At 42.5% G+C, this 19,577-nt stretch overlaps 1 long non-coding RNA gene across 1 annotated transcript; it reads left to right on the top strand.

The window, feature by feature from the left end:
* The first annotated feature begins 254 nt into the window (after positions 1 to 254).
* Positions 255 to 17,672, top strand: LOC108581511. Its single transcript, XR_001893776.3, has 4 exons — positions 255 to 1,113; positions 4,785 to 4,876; positions 10,608 to 10,837; positions 13,121 to 17,672. It is a non-coding gene; the product is annotated as an uncharacterized LOC108581511 (long non-coding RNA).
* The last annotated feature ends 1,905 nt before the right edge of the window (positions 17,673 to 19,577 follow it).

Below are 19,577 nucleotides of genomic sequence, written 5' to 3' on the forward strand. Positions count from 1 at the left end.
AGGTGATTAAAAAGCTTTAGTGCTCACACAAAGCCTGTTTGGTGGTCTCTTCACATGGACGTGCATAACAGCTGCATTATGTCCCCGCTCTAGGGATCTGTGGAATTTTAACCTTAAGAGTAATGATTTAGGGTTTTTGGCAGAAGAAATTTTAAGCAACAAAGCATTCAGGATAGCCTGGCTGCTTCTAACAACCCGTGCTTATATGTGTGAACAAAGAAATGACCTGAAACTGGAACTTACATTTTAAAGAATAGAAGAGCATAAAAGATTGGAAAATTTGCAGCCTGGCCATGTGTTAGCAAAGAAAATGCCATTTTCAAGGGAGAAATTCAACCAAGCTGCATAAATTTGCATAAGTAAAGAGGAGACAAGTGCTAATAGACAATGGGGAGAAGGCCTTGAAGACATTTCAGACACCTTCTAGGCAGCCCCTCCCACCACAGGCTAAGAGGCCTAGGAGGAAAGTTTGGTTTAGTGGGCCAGGCCCAGGGCCCTACTGCCCTGCACAGCATTGGGACACTGCTCCCTGCATCCCAGCTACTTCAGCTTCAGTTGGAGTTAAAAGGGGCCCAGGTACAGCTCATGCCTCTGCTTCAGAGGGTGAAAGCCACAGGCCTTGGCAGCTTCCATGTGGTGGTAAGCCTTTGGGCATATAGAGTGTCATAATTGAGGCTTAGAAGCCTAGATTTCAGAGGATGTATGACAAAGCTTGGATGTCCAGGCAGTAGCCCTTATGGAGGATCTCTACAGGGCAGCACAAAGGGGAAATGTGGGGTTGGAGCCCCCATACAGAGTCTCCACTGGGGCACTGCCATTTGGAGCTATGGAAAGAGGGCCACAATGGGGTTTGTCACATTCCACTGACAGCTTGCCCCCTGCACCTGGACAAGCCTCAGGCACTCAACACCAGCCCTTGTGATTAGCCACAGGAGCTGAACCCTGCAAAGCCTCATGGACAGAGCTGCCCAAGACGTTGGGACCCCACCCCTCACACCAGCGTGCCACGGATGTGAGACATGGAATCAAGGGAGACCGTTATGGAACTTTGAGATACAATAACTGCCCTGCTGGGTTTCAGGCTTGCATGGGGCCTGTAGCCACTTTCTTTTGGTGAATTTCTCCCTTTTGGAATGGGGGTATTTCTTAATGTCTGTACTCCCACTATATCTTGGGAGTAACTAACTTGTTTTTGATTTTATAGGCTCATAAGTGGAAAAGACTTGCCTTGTCTCAGATGAGACTTTTGAGTTTGGACTTTTAAGTTAGTGCTGGAATGAGTTAAGACTTTGGGGGACGTTTGGGAAGGCATAATTGTATTTCACAGTGTGAGAGGCACATGAGATTTTGGAGTTGGGGGACAGAGATAGAATGATATGGTTCAGATCTGCTTCCTCACCAGATTTCATGTGGAATTATAATCTCCAGTGTTGGAGGTAGTCCTGGTGGGAGGTGACTGGATCATGGGGTTAGAGTTCTCATGAATGGTTTGGCACCATCTCCCCTTGGTACTGTATAGTGAGTCAGTTCTCACAAGAGCTGGTTGTCTAAAAGTGTACGGCACCTCCCCCACCCTCTCACTCTTCCTTCTGCTCCAGCCCATGTGAAGTGCTGGCTTCTCCTTCACCTTCTGTTGTGATGGTAAGTTTCATGAGGCCTCCTCAGAAGCTGAGCAGATGCCAGCACCACGCTTCCTGTACAGCCCGTATCACCATGAGCCAGTTAAACCTCTTTTCTTTATAAATTACCCAATCTCAGGTATTTATTGATAGCAATGTGGGACCAGACTAATACACCTCTCTAGGAGATAAACATGAGAGAAGTTGGGGCCAGAGGGTAAAGAAGAGAAAAGCATATTGGAATCCTGGGCCTTTACCCCACCTATAGGAAATTGCATAGCTTTTGGGAGGGGATTATATCCATTCTCCCTGCAAACTAAAAGAGAGTGCATTAGTTTACCGTTCCTGCTGTAACAAACAACCACAAACTTAGTGGCTAACAACAATACAAATTATTACCTTACAGTTCTGGAGGTCAGAAGTCTATGACGGATCCACTGGGTTGAAATCAAGGTGTTGGCAGAGCTGCACTGCTTTCTGGAGGCTCCAGGGGAATATCTGTTTCCTTGCCTTTTCCAGCTTCTACAGGCTGCCCACATTCCCTGGTCCGTGGGCCCTTTCTTCACCTTCAAAACCTGCAATAGCCAGTCAAGTCTTTCTCACATTCCATTGCTCTGACACTAATTACCCTGCCTCCCTCTTCCACATTTAAGGACCTTTGTGATTACACTGGGTCTGCCAAATATTCCAGGATACTCTCCTTATTTTAAGGTCAGTTGATTCGCAACCTTAATTCCTCCTTGCCATGTGATGTAACATATTCAAATATTCTGTAGATTAGGAGATGGATGTCTTTGTAAGGAGGAAGGAAATAATTATTCTCCCTACCACAAAAGAGCTTGAAGAAAGAGTTCTCCATTCATATGTATCCATTCACAAGTATCTGAAGTGCCATTCTTTATCCATTCATCAATATCTGCAGTGCCTTTAGAAGGGGTAGCATGGGTTTCAAATTGGACATAAGCTTAGGCTACTCAGATCCATTGTCTGTCCTACCAGAGGATAAGAAAATTAGAGATAAATAGCAAGCTGGAGAAAGGGAACACCCTGCACCTTTTCTGTGGATTAACTAGAACTGCTGATATGGTTTGGCTATGTCCCCACCCAAACCTCACCTTGAATTGTAATAATCCCCACATGTCAAGGGCAGGGCCAGGTGGAGATAATTGAATTATGGGAGCAGTCTCCCCCATACGGTTCTTGTGGTAGTGAATAAGTCTCATGAGATCTGATCATTTTATAAATGGGGGTTCCCCTGCACAAGCCCTCTTGCCCGCCGTCGGGTAAGATGTGCCTTTGCTTCTCCTTCGCCTTCCACCATGATTGTGAGGCCTCCCCAGCCATGTGGAACTGTGGGTCAATTAAACCTCTTTCCTTTATAAATTAGTCAGTCTCAAGTATGTCTGTATTAGCAGTGTGAGAACAGACTAATACAACTGCAGAAGACAATCAGGCACGAAATGTCTTTCTGTGAGCCAGAAACCCTGGGAGGTGAGGCAAGAGGCTGCGGGGTGTGACTCTGGGGATAACAGTTGGGGGTGATGATGAAAGAGGTGAAGCTAGGTCTTCTGTGCCAGGGAACTTGTGCAATAGGAAAACCTCATGGCTCAGTGCCTCCAAATGGACTCATGTGCATGCCTCTGAGAACCAGCACTTTCCCTGCTGCACCAAGGGTGACGGAAAAGATCAAACTGGCCAGAAGAGCAATGGCCATCAACAATAGTGCAATCACATGGCCAGTTAAGGAAAATAAAATGGTGCTGTCTTTACTTCTATCTCATCTTCCATCTCTCCAACCCCAGAGGAGTTGATACTAGAAAGGGTGGCACAGGTACCTTTAGAAAGTCATCCAAATTCTATCCCTACTTGGAAGTTTTAGCCTCAAGTAAGTCAAAGCTGTGTTGGGGAAGGGATAAAGAAGTATGAGATTACAATTTAAAATTGGTCTGAACCAGACTTTTGAAAACTTTTTACTGAAATATAATACACCTACTTTAAAAACTACACTGAGGTGTATAGATTGCTAAATTTTCACAAACTGAACACACCAATGTGACCAACATCCAGATAAGAAGCAAAATATTACCAATCCCCAGATACTCCCTTATTCCTTTCCACTCTCAAAGGTTGCTGCCTCTAGAGTAATCAATATCATGAATTTAAGCAACATACATTAGTTTCACCTGTTTTTGTACTTCATACAAATGAAATCATACAGTATATTTTGGATCTGACTCCTTTCATTCAACATTATGTTGCTGAAAATCATTTTTTTGTTTTTACTTGTATTAGTAGATCATGTATTTGCACCTTTGTAAAATATTCTATTATATAACTAGACTGCAATTGATCTATTCTATTGTTTATGGGCATAAAATAACTTCTAGCTTAGACGTATCAAATATAGTACTACAATGATTATTCTACTATGTGTATTTTGTGGAAAATATGCTTACTTTTCTGTTCGATATGTACCCAGGAGTGGAATTTTGGGTCATATCTTCAGTTTGGACATATGTTACTGTGTTAGTCCATTTGTGTTGCTATAGAAGAATACCGGAAACTGGGTAATTTACAAAGAAAAGAGGTTTATTTTGCCTCGAGTTTCTGCAGGCTGTATAGGAAGCATGGTGCCAGCATCTACTCCTGGTGAGGACCTCAGGAAGTTTACAATCACAGAGGAAGGCCAAGGGGAGCCAGAACATCACATGGTGCCAGGGGGAGCAAGAGCATGGGGAGAGGTGCCACACTCTTTTAAACAACTAGACTTTACATTAACTCACTCATTACTGCAAGAAAGACACCAAGCCATTCATGAAGGATCCACCCCCATGACTGAAACGTCTCCCACCAGGCCCCACTTTCGACACTGAGAATCATACCCAACATGAGATTTTAAGGGAACAAGCATCCAAACTATATCAGTTATCAAATAGTTTTTTAAGGAGCCGTATGGAAGGCCTATTGTTTTACATCTTAATTTTATACTTGGTAGTTTCTATTTCATTTGCGATATTCTAATGGTTGTGTAATAATATCTCATAGTTTTAGTTTGCATTTTTCTGATGACTAATGAAGTTAAATAACTTTGCACATGTTTATTGGCCATCTGAGTACTTACTTTTTTGAAATATTTTTTAATCTTTCATCCATTTTTCTATTCAGCTGTCTTATTGACATATAGGGCTTCCCTATATATTCTGGATATGAATCCATATGAATCTCCATATTCTTAAGTGAATATCTTCTCTTACTTGGTAAGTTACTTTTTTATTCCCTTTTAATGATGTCTTTTGATGAACAGAAGTTCTTAATTTTAATAGAGTCTAATTTATTAATATTTTCATGGTTATATGTTTCATGTCCCCTTTAAGAAATCTTTGGCACCTCCAAGACAATGAACTTATTTGGATTAGACTTTTTATTTATTCAAAGTGACAAGAAAGCTATCAGTTCTACCTAAAAGGCTGATTCATCTGAGTGTGGTTGAGGGTAATGGTTGGAGACAAATCAAATTTTGTCACATTTGTACCTTATCTATTTCAATCTGTTTGACAAAGGAGCTGCACAAAGAAAATATAGCTGTTGCTTTGGTTTGGTTTTGTTTTGATTTTGAGGTAACATTCTGAGAGTCATCTTTTATTTTACCTTTATTCTTTTTACAATTGACACATAATTGTACATATTTACAGGATACAACATGATATTTTAATCCATGTGTAAATTGTATAATGATAAAATAAAGGAAATTAGCATATGCATCACCTTAAACCTTTATCATTTCTTTGTAATGAGGACATTCAAATCTTTCTCTGTAGCTTTCTCTGAGTTAGGCAAGAAAAAAATTTACACTTAAAATCTCAGTTTCTTCTGGTTTGAACAATGCATTTGTATTAGTCTGTTCTCATGCTGCTAATAAAGACATACCAGAAATTGGGTAACTTATAAAGGGAAGAGGTTTAATGGACTCACACTTCAGCATAGCTGAGGAGGCCTCAAAATCATGGCGGAAGGCAGAGGAGAAGCAAAGTCACATCTTAGTGGTGCCAAGCAAGAGAGCATGTGCAGAGGAACTCCACTTTATAAATCCATCAGATCTCGTGAGACTTATTCACTATCATGAGAACAGCACAGGAAAGACCTGCCCCCATGATTCAGTTACCTCCCACCAGGTCCCTCCCATGACACGTGGGGACTATGGGAGCTACAATTCAAGATGAGATTTTGGGTAGGGACACAGTCAAACCATATCAGCCTTTCAGATAAATGTTTAGTCTTCCTTCCCACTCTTCTAAAGATGTATGAATGGGGAGCACCCTGGGTCCTTTTGTGGCAATAAAGGGGATTCTTAGGTTATTCTTTGGGTACTTGCTGGATTGCTGGCAATGGAGTTTTCCAATGTTTACTGGTCACTGCTCACCTTTCTGAAATTTGTTGCTAAGGTCTATAGCCAGAGGGTTCGTGGTTTATCCTCTTTCAGTATGGCCAGGTATCATGGCATCACCTGGGGTCTGCTTGTGATTCTTAGTTGATTCCTGGCCTAGGTGCTGTCCCTGCAATCTTTGGCACAGACTCATTTTGACCCCAGCACAATGACCTATCCGAGAAGTTACTGTCCAGCATTACCAGCTGCCCTCTACAGGGCAGGCTGACACTTTTGGACACTTTCCCCTGTTATCACCAAAGAATCAGGAGAAAACTCAGGAGTTTAGACTCAAAGCTTCCCTCTGAACCAGTAGGTCATACCCTTTGCTCTCCCAACAACAATGCTGGGGAATCCTCCTAGAAACCCAAACCTGAGTCAGGACAAGTTCCTTTGGTTTCTATCTTCCTCTCATTCTATTTAGTAACACTTTCCAGTAGCAGAAGGAAGAGGTACCAGGTAGTGACAAATCATGATCCTTGTGGAAAATCATTAACCAAAATGGCCACGATTATTTCCTTTCATGCTTCTTTGCAATGTGACTTTGAAGTTTTTCCCACCAAGAAGGGGAGTCTCTCTCTCTCTACCCTTTGACTCTGGTTAGCATGATGATTGGCTTTAACCAACAAAATTCATCAGAAGTGATATCATGTCTTTCTGCCTTTAGGCCTGAAAAGGTCATCTGTGCCTCAGTCTTCTCCCCCAGAATATAGTCACCACCACATAAGCAGTCCAAGGAGAGCAATCCCAGCAGGCCTAGCTGAGATCACCCTAGTCTAGCAGCCACCAGTCTATCAGGCAGCTGATCCCAGACACAGGAGCGAGCCCAGCTGAGACTAAACTACTTAGCAGAAGTAAACCCAATTTGATGATCTGCAGAATCATGACCTAGATAAATGGTGGTGGTTTAAAGACAGTAAATTTTAAGGTGGCATTTCATGTAGAAAAAGCTGATTCTTTTCTCACTGTCTCTTTCCCACACTTTGCCAGTACAAAAGGGCAAAATTTCACCTCATCTACCTTTCTGTTACAGACTGTGCTTAAGCACATCCCCAGTCCCCATTTATCTCCTGGGAACACCAGGCCTCACGGTGCAGTCTTAATGGTGGGATAAATCTTGTCTCAATACTATGGAAGAAATTCTGTCATTTAAACGTCAGGCTTGGCTCATCATAGGTTAATGATAGCTATAGGAATTCTAAAATAATTTTCTCTTTCTGTGAAACCTGACTTCTAAGAAATAATTTTATGGTTGCAGACTAAAAATTCCACTTTGTATGCAAGAACAGAATGGGTCATCTTTCTTTTTGTAAGCTTGCTTTAAAAATCCTAATCCTCTGAAGGAAATGGATGTCTCAGAAAGAACAGGTCTGGAGCAGGGGAAGGTCATACTGAAGTTAATACAAAAGAGTGAAACACATTGAAATATGTTTTAAAACATTATCTGTATGAACTATGTCTTCTTGGGGCAATCAGGCATATCCTAGATTCCTCATGGATTGGAGGAGAGGATTGGGATTTTTGATCCTTTGTGTCTAAATTGGACATTCTCTGACTTTTTGGTACTTATGATGTAACCAGTAAGACCTTCAGTGCAAGAGTAAGTCATAGACCACCAAACATGAAACACATGAACAAGCCCTAAAAAAAACCCAAGATGAGTCTAGAAAACAAGGTCAGGGCTTTTCGGTACCTTATTTATTGTTTTTCATGAGTCTCTGGAAAGGAAGGAGGAGCCATGGGGAAGAAAAAGAGTAGTATATTCAAAATAGATCTTTCTTTTCTTTGGAGGAATGAACTACCTGGACCTCGTTTCAGGAAGTTGAGGACAGGGGTTGTGCTGCCAAAAGCAAACAAAAACACCACTGCTAGGCACTGTGGGAGACCCAAGGCAAGGTACCTGTTATTAAGAAACTTTCTACTCAGTGGAGAGGTAGAATTAACCAAGACAAAATAAGAAATAGTAGTGACACAGTGCAGGCAAGCCTCAAAACTGGGACTTAGTCCGGGGGGATTCTTGGCTTTACTCAGGAAAGAATTCAAGGGTCAGCCAGTGGTGTCAGTAACTTTCATTGAAGCCCCATTGCACGGCAGCGGGAGAGGTACTGCTCCTTGTGGAACAGGGCTACCTCCATAGGCAGTGTGCCCAGAGTAGCAGCTCAGAGGCAGTTCTGCAGTCATATTTGTACCCACTTTTAATTACATGCAAATTATGGGACAGATTATGCAGACATTTCTAGAAAAAGAATGGTAACTTCCAGGTCATCAGGTCATTGCCACGGAAAGAGGCAGTAACTTCTGGGTGTGCCCATGGCACTGGTAAACTGACATGGAACTGGTGAGCATGTCTCATGAGGAGGTGCTTTCATCTCTTCCCTGTTGTGGCTAGTCTTCAACCTGGTCCAGAGCTCAAGCCCTACTTCCAGAGTTGAGTTTGCCTCTGACCTTATTTCCCCCTCAGGGATTAGATACTCTTCTTCCTTAACCTTAAGAGGTGCAAAAGAGTGGCCCTGCCTAGTACTGGAGGAGCAAAACTCTCTGAACACCTGATCTAAGGGGTCCAGAATCAGGACATTTTCATTCTTCAGATCAGTAGATGGAATGGATGGGAAACTTTGTCCCAGCATTTTCTTTACATGGAACTGTTATAATCTAGAAGACACAAACTTTACCAAGAAGTTAAACAAGAGCCAAAAATTAGTAATAAGAAGGCAATTATCAGAGGTCCTAGGAGAGGTAAAATCCAGATGAGAATTTGGAAGGCACTTTTTTTTTGAGATGGAATTTCATTCCGTCACTCAGATTGGGGTGCAATGGTACAATCTTGGCTCACTGCAATCTCCACATCCCAGGCTCAAGCAATCCTCCCACCTCAACCTCCCAAGTGACTGGGACCACAGGCATGTGCTACCATGCCCAGCTAAGTTTTTGGTAGAAATGGGGTTTTGCCATGTTCCCCAGGCTAGTCTCAAACTCCTGAGTTCAAGCAATCCACCTGACTTGTCCTCCAAAGTGCTGGGAGGGAAGGCGCTTTTTATAGTCAACCAGATATAGCTGAGGTCAGTGCCCTGGTTTTATCTATGTAACCAGGTAGCTTGCTCATAGGGTCTTTCAACTGTTAACCTCAATCTTTCCAGAGTTGTTAATATAAGTACAGCAGGTTTTATTAATAACTGCACAGACTCCACTTTGTGTAGCTAGTAAATAATCCAATGCTAGTCTTTTATTGAGAATTACATTTGCCACATTGTCAAGGGACTCTTCAATTCCCTTTAATGTCTGATTTGTGTTTGTGGCTAAGGATTTTAGGGTTTGAGTTAAGTTTTCTTACGGTTGACTCATGGTAGGCAAAGCCAACCCAAGGTGCTACTAGTCCTATTGCTGCCCCAATTTCTGCCAGAATTAATCCAATTCTTCATTTACTTCTGGTATTCCTGGGTCCTATGGGGTTAGACTTTGACCCCTTGAGGGGCAAGGGTAGTCAGTGTAAATTCACCTCTGTTCCAAGTTCTTTATATACAAGGGAAAGCTACTCCTAAAAGAACAGGTGTCTCCCTATGTAGTTGGGAGTGGTTACAGAGTGTGAATTTTTCCATTCAAGGCCACAACAAAAATGAGCACATTTGAAGCAAAAATAGAGGCCCTACAGGGCATGATGTCTATCTATCACTGCCAAGTTCAGTCTATATATTCTTTCCCTATTCCAATTGGGGTGGTGGAACAATCTTTGCTTTCCAGAAGGGTTTGGTATGTCCACCATCTAGATTAGGCAATTATTTTTTTCCCCTTTATGTTCAGATCCAGGAGGAGGCACCATATATGGTCTTCTCACTTACAAGAGGAATTCCATTTACTTTGCTGCAGCGTTGGGAACTTGGCAACTAGAGTTGGTTTACAGCATCACAGAGAAACACCCCTTTTGGGTCATTAACACAACAGTGGGTGCAAAATATAGAATCATTAGTGCACTTGTGTATTAGTCCATTTTCACACTGCAATGAAGAAATACCCAAGACTGGGTAATTTATTTAAAAAAAAACAGGTTTAATGAACTCACAGTTCCACCTGGCTGGGGAGATTTAATCATGACAGAAGGCAAAGGAGGAGCAAAGTCATGTTTTACATGGCGGCAGGCAAGAGAGCATATGCTGGGGAACTGCCCTTTATAAAACCATCAGATCTCATGAAACTTATTCACTATCACCAGAACAGCATGGAAAAAAAACTGCCCCTATTATTCAGTTACCTTCCATTGGGTCCCTCACATGACATGCAGGGATTATGGCAGCTACAATTCAAGATGAGATTTGGGTGGGGACACAGTCAAACCATATCAAGTGGAGATATAGATACCCAACTTCCCAAGTCCAGGTAATAGAGGCAGGGAGTGTTCACATGGAATCCATTAAGTGGAGGTGAGTTCTATATAACAAGTGTGGGGGTTTGGGTACTTTGGGATCACTATGGTTGGCTAGGAGGTCTGGGGAGTTGACTGTGAGATTTTTTGGATAGATCAAAAGATAGAATGTTGATGACAAATCCAGAAACTTTGCTTGCCCCAATAGGTATGGAAGACAGGACGAAGCAGGGAAGAGGATCCCACAGCATCAAGTAAGGAAGGGACAGGGTAAACCATGTTGCTCAAAAGGAGACCCTGGAGTCCCCAAGCTGCCATACAGCTCACCCAGCAGTGAAGACACTGAAGAAAAATGTTAAGGTGGCCACTTCTTTGCCACTGCGAGAAGCTGTCTGTCTCGTCAAGGGTCCAAGACCCCTTTAAACTTACTTGAGCAAGGTAGCTCTTTGGGGCCAATGTAAGAAGGTTAACTGTAGTATTAATGGGGAGTCTTTTTCTCTCTATCACAGGGAACAGTTAGGACAGTCTCATTGTCGATGGTCCTTTTGTTTACAGTAGGCACACTGATTCTGGCCCAGTGGTTACCAAGTCAGGGGCTCCTGTCTGGGTCTCCCAAATGCCAATCTCATAACACTTTCTTGGGATGGGTAATTCTGAGACGGCAGGGGGTTTAATGCAACTGCTAACAATTGTGCTTTTTGTCTACCTGTTTTAATTCTTTTTTTCACCTTTTTTGCTCTGTCTGTATTGTAAACTCTTTTTTCTCTCTTTTTTGAGATGGAGTCTCACTGTGTTGCCCAGGTTGTTGTGCAGTGGCACAATCTCAGCTCCCTGCAATCTCCGCCTCCTGAGTTAAGTGATTCTCCTGCCTCAGCCTCCCGAGTAGCTGGGATTACAGGCACATGTTACCACGTCCAGCTAATTTTTGTATTTTCAGTAGAGACAGGGTTTCACCAGGCAGGCTGGTCTCAAACTCCTGACCTCAAGTGAACCACCTGCTCGGCCTCCCAAAGTGCTGGGATTACAGGTGTGAGCCACTGCGCCTGGCCTCATAATTGTTGTAAACTTTAAAGGCTATGTTTAAAAGTTGACGATAGGGGTTTGAGGTCCCATTACTGCTTTTCATAGCTTTCTCCTAATGTCAGGGGCAGATTGTGTAACAAAATGTATAACCAAGAGAGCTTGCCCTTCTGGAGAACCTAGGCCTGCGTTAATATATTTCCTGAGTGCTCTAACCAAATGACCCTGAAACAGAGCAAAATTTTTATTTTTCCCCTCAGTTATTTCTCTAACCTTGTCATAATTGACTGGCTTAATCACACCTTTTTTTCTTCACTCTTTTCTCACAGCACAGCAAGTGGATGAAATATTAGTAAGTCATGACAAGTTAAATTAAAGAACATGGTCAGCTTAAACTCCTCCACAAATTTTTCTAGATCCTCTGAAAGCTGACCAAATTTTTCCTTTTATAAAGCCAAATTAGAGAAAATGGCACATGTACTCTTGAGTGTTCCCTCATTCCTATCAGCTACCTCCCTCAATGGACACATGGGCACAGGATTGACTTTAGGGGTTGATATGGGGTTCCACTTCCAGTGGTACTGGTTGGGCTTACTTTCTCAGACAGAGGCGGGTATAGCATGGAGCTAGTTGAATAAGGAAGAGGTGTGCCTGACAATCTTGGGGTGGGATCCTTCATTAGAAAATTGGTGGGAGCCCCCCTCAGTATTGGGGATCTGAGAAGACTCTGGGGAAAAAGTAGGCCTTCTAGGGGGAGCAGTTAGGAGGTGATCTCTTAGGCCAGGGGTCCCCAACCCCCAGGCTGTGAACTGGTACCAGCCCATTGCCTGTAGGAACCAGGCCACGCAGCAGGAGATGAATGGCAGGAGCAACAGGCAAGCATTATGGGCTGAGCTCTGCCTCCTGTCAGATCAATGATAGCATTAGATTCTCACAGCAGTGCAAACCCTATTGCAAACTGAGCGTGTGAGGGATCTAAATTGTGCACTCCTTATGAGAATGTAACTAATGCCTGATGATCTGAGGTGGAACAGTTTCATCCTGAAACCATCCCCTCCCAGCCCTGGTCCATGGAAGAACTATCTTCCATGAAGCCAGTCCCTGGTGCCAAAAAGGTTGGCGACTGCTGCCTTAGGCAGAGCTTCCTGGTGCCTGGAAGTAATGTGAGTCAGTAAAGGACCATAAAAAGCCTATACATAAAAGACCTCCTCCCATTTTTCCTTTTTTTTTTTTACCAAGTAAGTTCAATTGCAAAATATCATCATAACATATAGAACCATGTTTAGGCTAAATCTGTTGGTTTTCTAAGTTGTATTGAACCCAAATAATGATGCAATAGAAAATTAATTCCTTTTCTTTAAGCTGAATTTTAAAAATTTGCTCCAATAGCATAAGAGACACGGTAGTAGCGAGTTTTCTGAGATGCTTGTCACTGTCCCCATGACTAACAGAGATTTTTCTGGACACAGAAGTTTTTCTAAATGTAGCAAGAGGGAAAGCAACTGGGCCCCTGTTATTTTTCCCTTTTAGATTTCCACTTCCCAAAGAAAAGGTGTAAGTATAGGTAGCACGGTGTTAACGATTATAAGGATTATAAATGTTTGTCAGGGAACAAAATATAACCAAAGACGTATTTGTATTAAGCAAAGTATAGAAGGAAGAGTAAATAAGGTGACAGTAAAAAAGAACATGCTGTTACAGAAAATAACAACTTCATGGTGGAAAAAAAGAAAGAGCAAGACCAGGATTCTCCTAGGGTGGGCCTCCAACTCAAACCATCATAGAAGGAATGCCAGTGCCAAAAACCCTAGAGCATCTGGAGGGCAGCCAACAATACCAAATGGCAACAACCCAAACTATCTGAGTGTTAGTCAATGAGGGTCCCCACATCAAATGCCAGAAATCCTGGAGTACCTGGGACTGACCAAATGCAGAAAACTCAGGAGCATCTGAGGGACAGCCAACAGTGAACCACAGAGGACTGGTTGAGGACACAGAGCAACGTGAATCTGGCATCCCAGAATCAACACAGCAGGGGACCTCTCACAACAAATTGTCCTGCCTTAAACAGTTGCCCATGGAGTGAAAGCAAAAATAAAATAAAATAAAATGACTGTGAACATAACATACATTTTAAGACTAAAAATAAAATGGTTGTTGGTTGTTGGACCACTAAAACGGCGTCAGAGGACAAAGGACCATGGAAAGGAGTGACAAGGACATGTTTTAGGGCACTCAAATAATGAGGGATTATTAAATGACCACTTAGCCAGAGGCTTTTATTCCCTAGCCTACCCCATATTGTGGGGTTAGGAGGAAGACGAGACACTCACCCCATCTGCAAGAGCCAAAATAGTGCTGACCATTCTTCCCTGTGGGACTGGGGTGAAGGTCCCTCCAGGTTTTCTCAGCTCGAGGGAGCTTGGCTGCCATGTGGGGGGCCAGCATGGGGACCAGAGATCTGCAGGCCTGCTGGTAGGAATGACAGGTCTCATACAAGGTGGCAGCATGATGGCTCCTTGGCCTTTCACTCAGCTCTGCTGCCCCTAGGAAAGGTGATGGCTCTCCAAAGAGCCTTTGGCTAGTATTACAGCTCTGTAGTGTTAGCAGCTCATCAGCGTTACAGCTCTGCCCCTTCTGATTGTTGTCTCATTGTCTATTGCCAATTGCTCCCTCTCTCTGTCTCACCATCCTGCTGTCTCACCACCTCTTGCTGTCTCACTGTCCCACCACCTCTGTCTCACTCTAATTGCTGATTGCCACCACCTTTGCTGTCTCATTGTCTCATGTCTCCGCTGACGGCCACTATCTCTGCTGTCTTGCTGCCTCTCACTTGCTGTCTTCATCCCTTTGTGGTTGCCAGATGACACAGGGTAGGCAAGCCCCCAAATTGAGGCTGGCTTATGCCCGGAGGGTTCTTGGCTTCACCCAAAAAAGAATTCAAGGGTGAGCCGGTGGTGTTAAACAGCAACTTTTATTGAATCAGCAGTGTACAGCAGCAGCAGAAGTACTGAGCCTTGTGGAACAGGGATACTCCATAGGCAGTGTGCCCAGAATAGCAGCTCAGAGGTAGTTCTGCTGTCATATTTATACCACTTTTAATTACATGTAAATTAAGGAGCAGATTATGCAGATATTTCTAGAAAAAGGGTGGTAACTTCCAGATCATCAGGCCATTACCATGATAAAGGGGCAATAAATTTTGGGTTTTGCCACGGCAATGGCAAACTGACATGGCATTGGTGGGTGTGTCTTATGAAGAGGTGCTTTTGCCTCTTCCTTGTTTCAGTTAGTCTTTAATCTGGTCCAGTGCCCAAGCCCCACCTCCGTAGTCCAGCCCTGCCTCCTACCTCAGTAATGAGTAATGATCTCACTGAAAGTTAAATATATGTTCAGAGAAGGGAGAGACCAGAATTATCATCTGGGAAAAACTCACAGGGGTTAAGACTTAAGTCTAGCTATAAAGGATGAATAAGGTGTAGAGAAGTAGAGGGAATTTAGGCTAGGCAATAGAGATAAAATAGGATGTATGGGAGCAGTGATTAGACACATCTAGGGTGAAACACTCATTCATTTAATTTTTTTGAGATAATTTATTGAATAATTATTAGAAGCCAGACACTGTGCTCACTCACTCTGGGGATAAAATGATGATTTTAAACTGGCATGCTCTTACTTTCATGGCAATAGGAGGTGCCATGTTGCACGTTCTGTGAAAACATGAGAGGGCTAGAGTCAGATGTGAGAATCAGGGTAAAACACAATAAGCAATGAAGTACTATGGTAGCTCACTCATTCACTATCACAAGAACAGCACCAACAGAGAAATCCACCCCCATAATCCAATCACCTCCCACCAGGCCCCACCTGAAACACTGGGGATTACAATTCAACATGGACACAGATCCAAACCGTGTCAGGATCTATTTTATTGCTCCCCTTAATCCCAATCCTAGAACCCTAATCTTTACACTTAAGGCTTTCTACCTTGTCAGCATTCAAACTCCAAACTCCCTGTGGTGGACACCAACTAAAATTTCTGCTTAGCTTTTGAAGTCATCCAATCATTGCTTTTTTTGTTGTGCTCCTTGTCGTCTTCTTTGCATACATGTAGTTTTTGTAGCAGACAGATATTTGAGAAAAGTTTATGTGCAAATTTGTGATTTTTCCCTTTGTTTCTCCCTTTTCAGGACATCTTTCTCAATTTCACCCTTTCTGGCAGCCCAAATAGCGTTCTCTGATACCTCGAGTCAAAATGACTGTAGATTTGTACATAAATTGTAGCCATCCCCATTGTGTAGACTGGAAAGAGCCTTTATGGAAAAGTGTTATAAATGTAGTACTTATTCTACAGATTTCCTTCCTTTTACTGCTCATATTCCCTTTAACTTCATTTATGTTTTTAGTGCCTTCAAAAAATTTTTAAATTGTTTTTCAAAGACTGATCATTTTTATTTATGTGAGATTTAGTTTCTCCATCACTGTCGGAATCACAACTTCTTCATCAGTAGCTCTTTTAAGTATAAAAATGAGGCCTCTAATGTTAGGAGCGAATGGATGCTGCTACTCTGACACTTCATGAAACTGCCTCTGGATCAATTGACACAGTTGGTCTGTTGCTGAGTTCAGGCCAATTTCTACCATGGATGTTTCCTTTGTGATTTGTTTCTGAAAACCTCTAACTTATTCTTTGTCTCCCTCATAAAACAGGAAGAATGCTATCAATATCCAGCTGCTCTGTAGCTCTTTTCTGACCATGTAAATCACAGTCTTCAGTCTTTTTCTAAGTCCTCTTGATCAAGGTCTCAGCCATAAACAAAGCAGAGTATGCTGCCTTGCATGAAAGCTCATGGTTTGTGCTGCCAGGACTCTCTTCCTACTACATCCTTCTCCCCATATATTTCCTGCTGTGTTTATTTTTAATAAACACTGGTGGGGGGTCATGGTATTTTTATCATGTAATAATTAGCCTTCACAGCTCTTTACATTTGTAACTAGAATGCATTTTTTGGAGCACTTCTATATTTTATGAAAATTTGAGAAATAACATTTTTCATTCTCACAAAGTTCTTTCATATATACTACAGTACTTCAGAGACCATGTAGTATATTGGTTATGAGTACAGGAACTAGATTCTATGATTGTATATCTTGCTACTTGCTAGCAGTTTGACTTTGGAAAAATTACTTAATTTCTTCCTATCTCAGTCTGTTCATCTGTAAAACAAGAATGATAATAAGCAGTACCACTATTTGATCCAAGCAGGTAAAGCCCCTGCCTTGGGTACTGCCTTGTAGAGGGTAGGGAGGAAAAGGGTTCCTGAAAAATTTTTATGTATCCTTCCAGTACCTGCAACTAGCCAGGGCTGGCAGTGCTATCCAGGCAGGGGACCCCAAATCTACACCAGGATACATAAAACCCAGAAGCTCCATTTGTCCCCATAAGAGAGCACTCAACCCCTCTACCATGCATATGGGGTTGACCAGATACAATGCAGAGCTCTAGGAATTTCACCTATGAGGTCATCTGGGCCTCCATTTCCAGAAGTATGGCCTGGCATGGAGATTGCTTTTGCTGACGTGAGCAGTGTTTATTTCATGGGATCCCATGATACTGGGTCACCAGTCTCATGGGCTATCTCCCTGACCTCCAACAGAGGACAAGTTAAGGGCTCGAAACTGTGGGTGGTCTGTTGCCAACCCTTGGTTTTAAGTTCTGTATGTGGGCATATTAATTGGTTCTTGCCATTTGGATTCTAATCATGATGCCACCTTTGGTCTATAGCACCCAAGGGGGTAGTGCTAGTGGCAGACATTTTTTATTCTGTGTATCCCTATTGATGACATTCAGAGCAGTCAGCCCATCCCCTCTACAGTCTTCACTCCGTATGTCAAATCCTCCAGGGATGGTCATGGCCCTCTCATTTTGTAAGGTCATTCCTCTGCAATGCCAGTGGGTCCTTCCAATCAATGTCCTTTCTTTCCTCCAATTAATGTAACGGTGTCATGCACATCTACCAGTCCTAAGTCATTCCAGATGAGGACTGACCATTCCTTGCATTAATACAAATGGGACTGCTCTTATCAGTCTGTGCATAATCCTCTTCCCTTCCTCATGATATGGAGATGGCAGAGATGCAGTCAACATTGAAAGAGTTTGGCTGGGCACGGTGGCTCACGCCTGTAATCCCAGCACTTTGGGAGGCCAAGGTGGGTGGATCACTTCAGGTCAGGAGTTTGAAACCAGCCTGGCTAACATGATGAAACTCCATCTCTACTAAAAATACAAAAAAAAAAAAAAAAAAGAAAAGAAAAGAAAAAAAAAATTAACTGGGCATGGGGCTGAGGCAGGAGAACTGCTGGAACCCAGGAGGCAGAGGTTGCAGGGAGCCAAGATCGCGGCACTGCACTCCAGCCTGGGTGACAGAGCAAGACTCCATCTCAAAAAAAAAAAAAAGAGTTCACAGTCTAGGGATGCATTGATTACAACCTAAAGATTTCAAGAGGAGATAGAGTTGGAAAATGTGTTTTGTACATTTATGCTAAAAATCTCTGAGTGTTAAATGAACATAACCAGAAAATGAATTATTATTCACATGATTTTTCTGCATATTCTGAGTAAGACTTGTATTTGCAATCATCAACAAAGAATGATAAGCTTTTAGAGAGCTACTGGAAATAACTATTCTTGGGTAGCACATGGATGATGCATGGTTATAAATGATTATATAATCAGAATTAAATAAATGACATTAGGAAAGTATAGTGGTAAGAAGGTCTCTATTGTTTTAATATAAATGGTTCCAAAGAGCTATGGTGTTGGAGGCAGAATTCTGAGACGGCCCCCGCAAGATTCCTGTTCCTGGGTGTGCACTGAGACTGTGGAAATGATCTATTTTACTCCTGTGATTAGGTGATATTACATGACACGTTTGACTTTAAGAGAGAGAGATTATCTTGAGTGGACTAGATCTCATCAGATGAGTCCTTAAAAGTCTGAGTTCTTCCTAACAAAAGAAATCTGAAGTACAAGACAGCTTATGGAAAGGAGTGATATAGCAATAAATGGGTGGCCTCTAGGAGCTACAAGCAACCCCTGTGTGACAGCCAGCATCGAAATGAGGACCTCAGTCCGGCAGCCACAAAAAATACTGTTTTGGAGTGATCCTCATAACAACTTGAAGGTTCTTGGAAGCAGGTTTGTCCCCATAACCTCCAGAAAGAACCCTCCCATTGTCTGATATTAGTGATATGGTTCGGTTGTTTTCCCAACCAAATCTCGTCTTGAATTGTAGCTCCCTTAATTCCCACATGCTGTGGGAGTGACCCGGTGCAAGGCAATTGAATCATGGGGGCAGGTGTTTCCCATGCTGTTCTCTTGATAGTGAATAAATCTCACAAGATCTGATGGTTTCACAAGGAGGAGTTCCCCTAAGCAAGTTCTCTCTTGCCTGTTGCCATGTGTGCCTTTCACTTTCTGCCATGATTGTGAGACCTCCCCAGCCACGTGGAACCGTGAGTCCATTAAACCTCCTTTTCTTTATAAATGACCCAGCCTCGGATATGTCTTTATCAGCAGCATGAAAATGGACTAACATAATTAGGTTGGTGCAAAAGTAATTGCGGTTTTTGCCATTGAAAGTAGTGGCAAAAACCATTGAAAGTAATGGAAAGAACCGCAATTACTTTTGCCCTAACCTTTTATACCACAGTCAACATCCTGATTGCAGTCTGTGAGACCCAGGCAGGGAACCCAGCTATGCCTTGTCTAGACTTCTGCCCTAGAGAACTGTGAGCTAATACGTGGGTGTTGTTTTAAGCCACTTTGTAGTAATTTTTTATGTAGCTTGGAAAACCAATGCACATGACATTGCTATTTTTTTCCTGTGGTGGGAGATATTAAGTTGCCAAGAGTAGTACGTTTGATAACAAAGGACATGAAGAGATGATTCCTGGACCTGCCTGAACACTACAAAGAACCCTCACATTGTCCGATTGGGGAATAGACGATATGTATGTTCCTATTCTCTGCTCCTAATTCTAAATCTTCAACTATATTCTTCACATTCTTCATGAACTTTGTAATACAGCTTTAAACCAAATTGGAAATATTTTCCAGGAGCCCCACATACCCTTGGGGCTATGGGGATATGATAAT

Source organism: Papio anubis, chromosome 10, assembly GCF_008728515.1.
Source record: "Papio anubis isolate 15944 chromosome 10, Panubis1.0, whole genome shotgun sequence".
Classification (NCBI taxonomy): domain Eukaryota; kingdom Metazoa; phylum Chordata; class Mammalia; order Primates; family Cercopithecidae; genus Papio; species Papio anubis.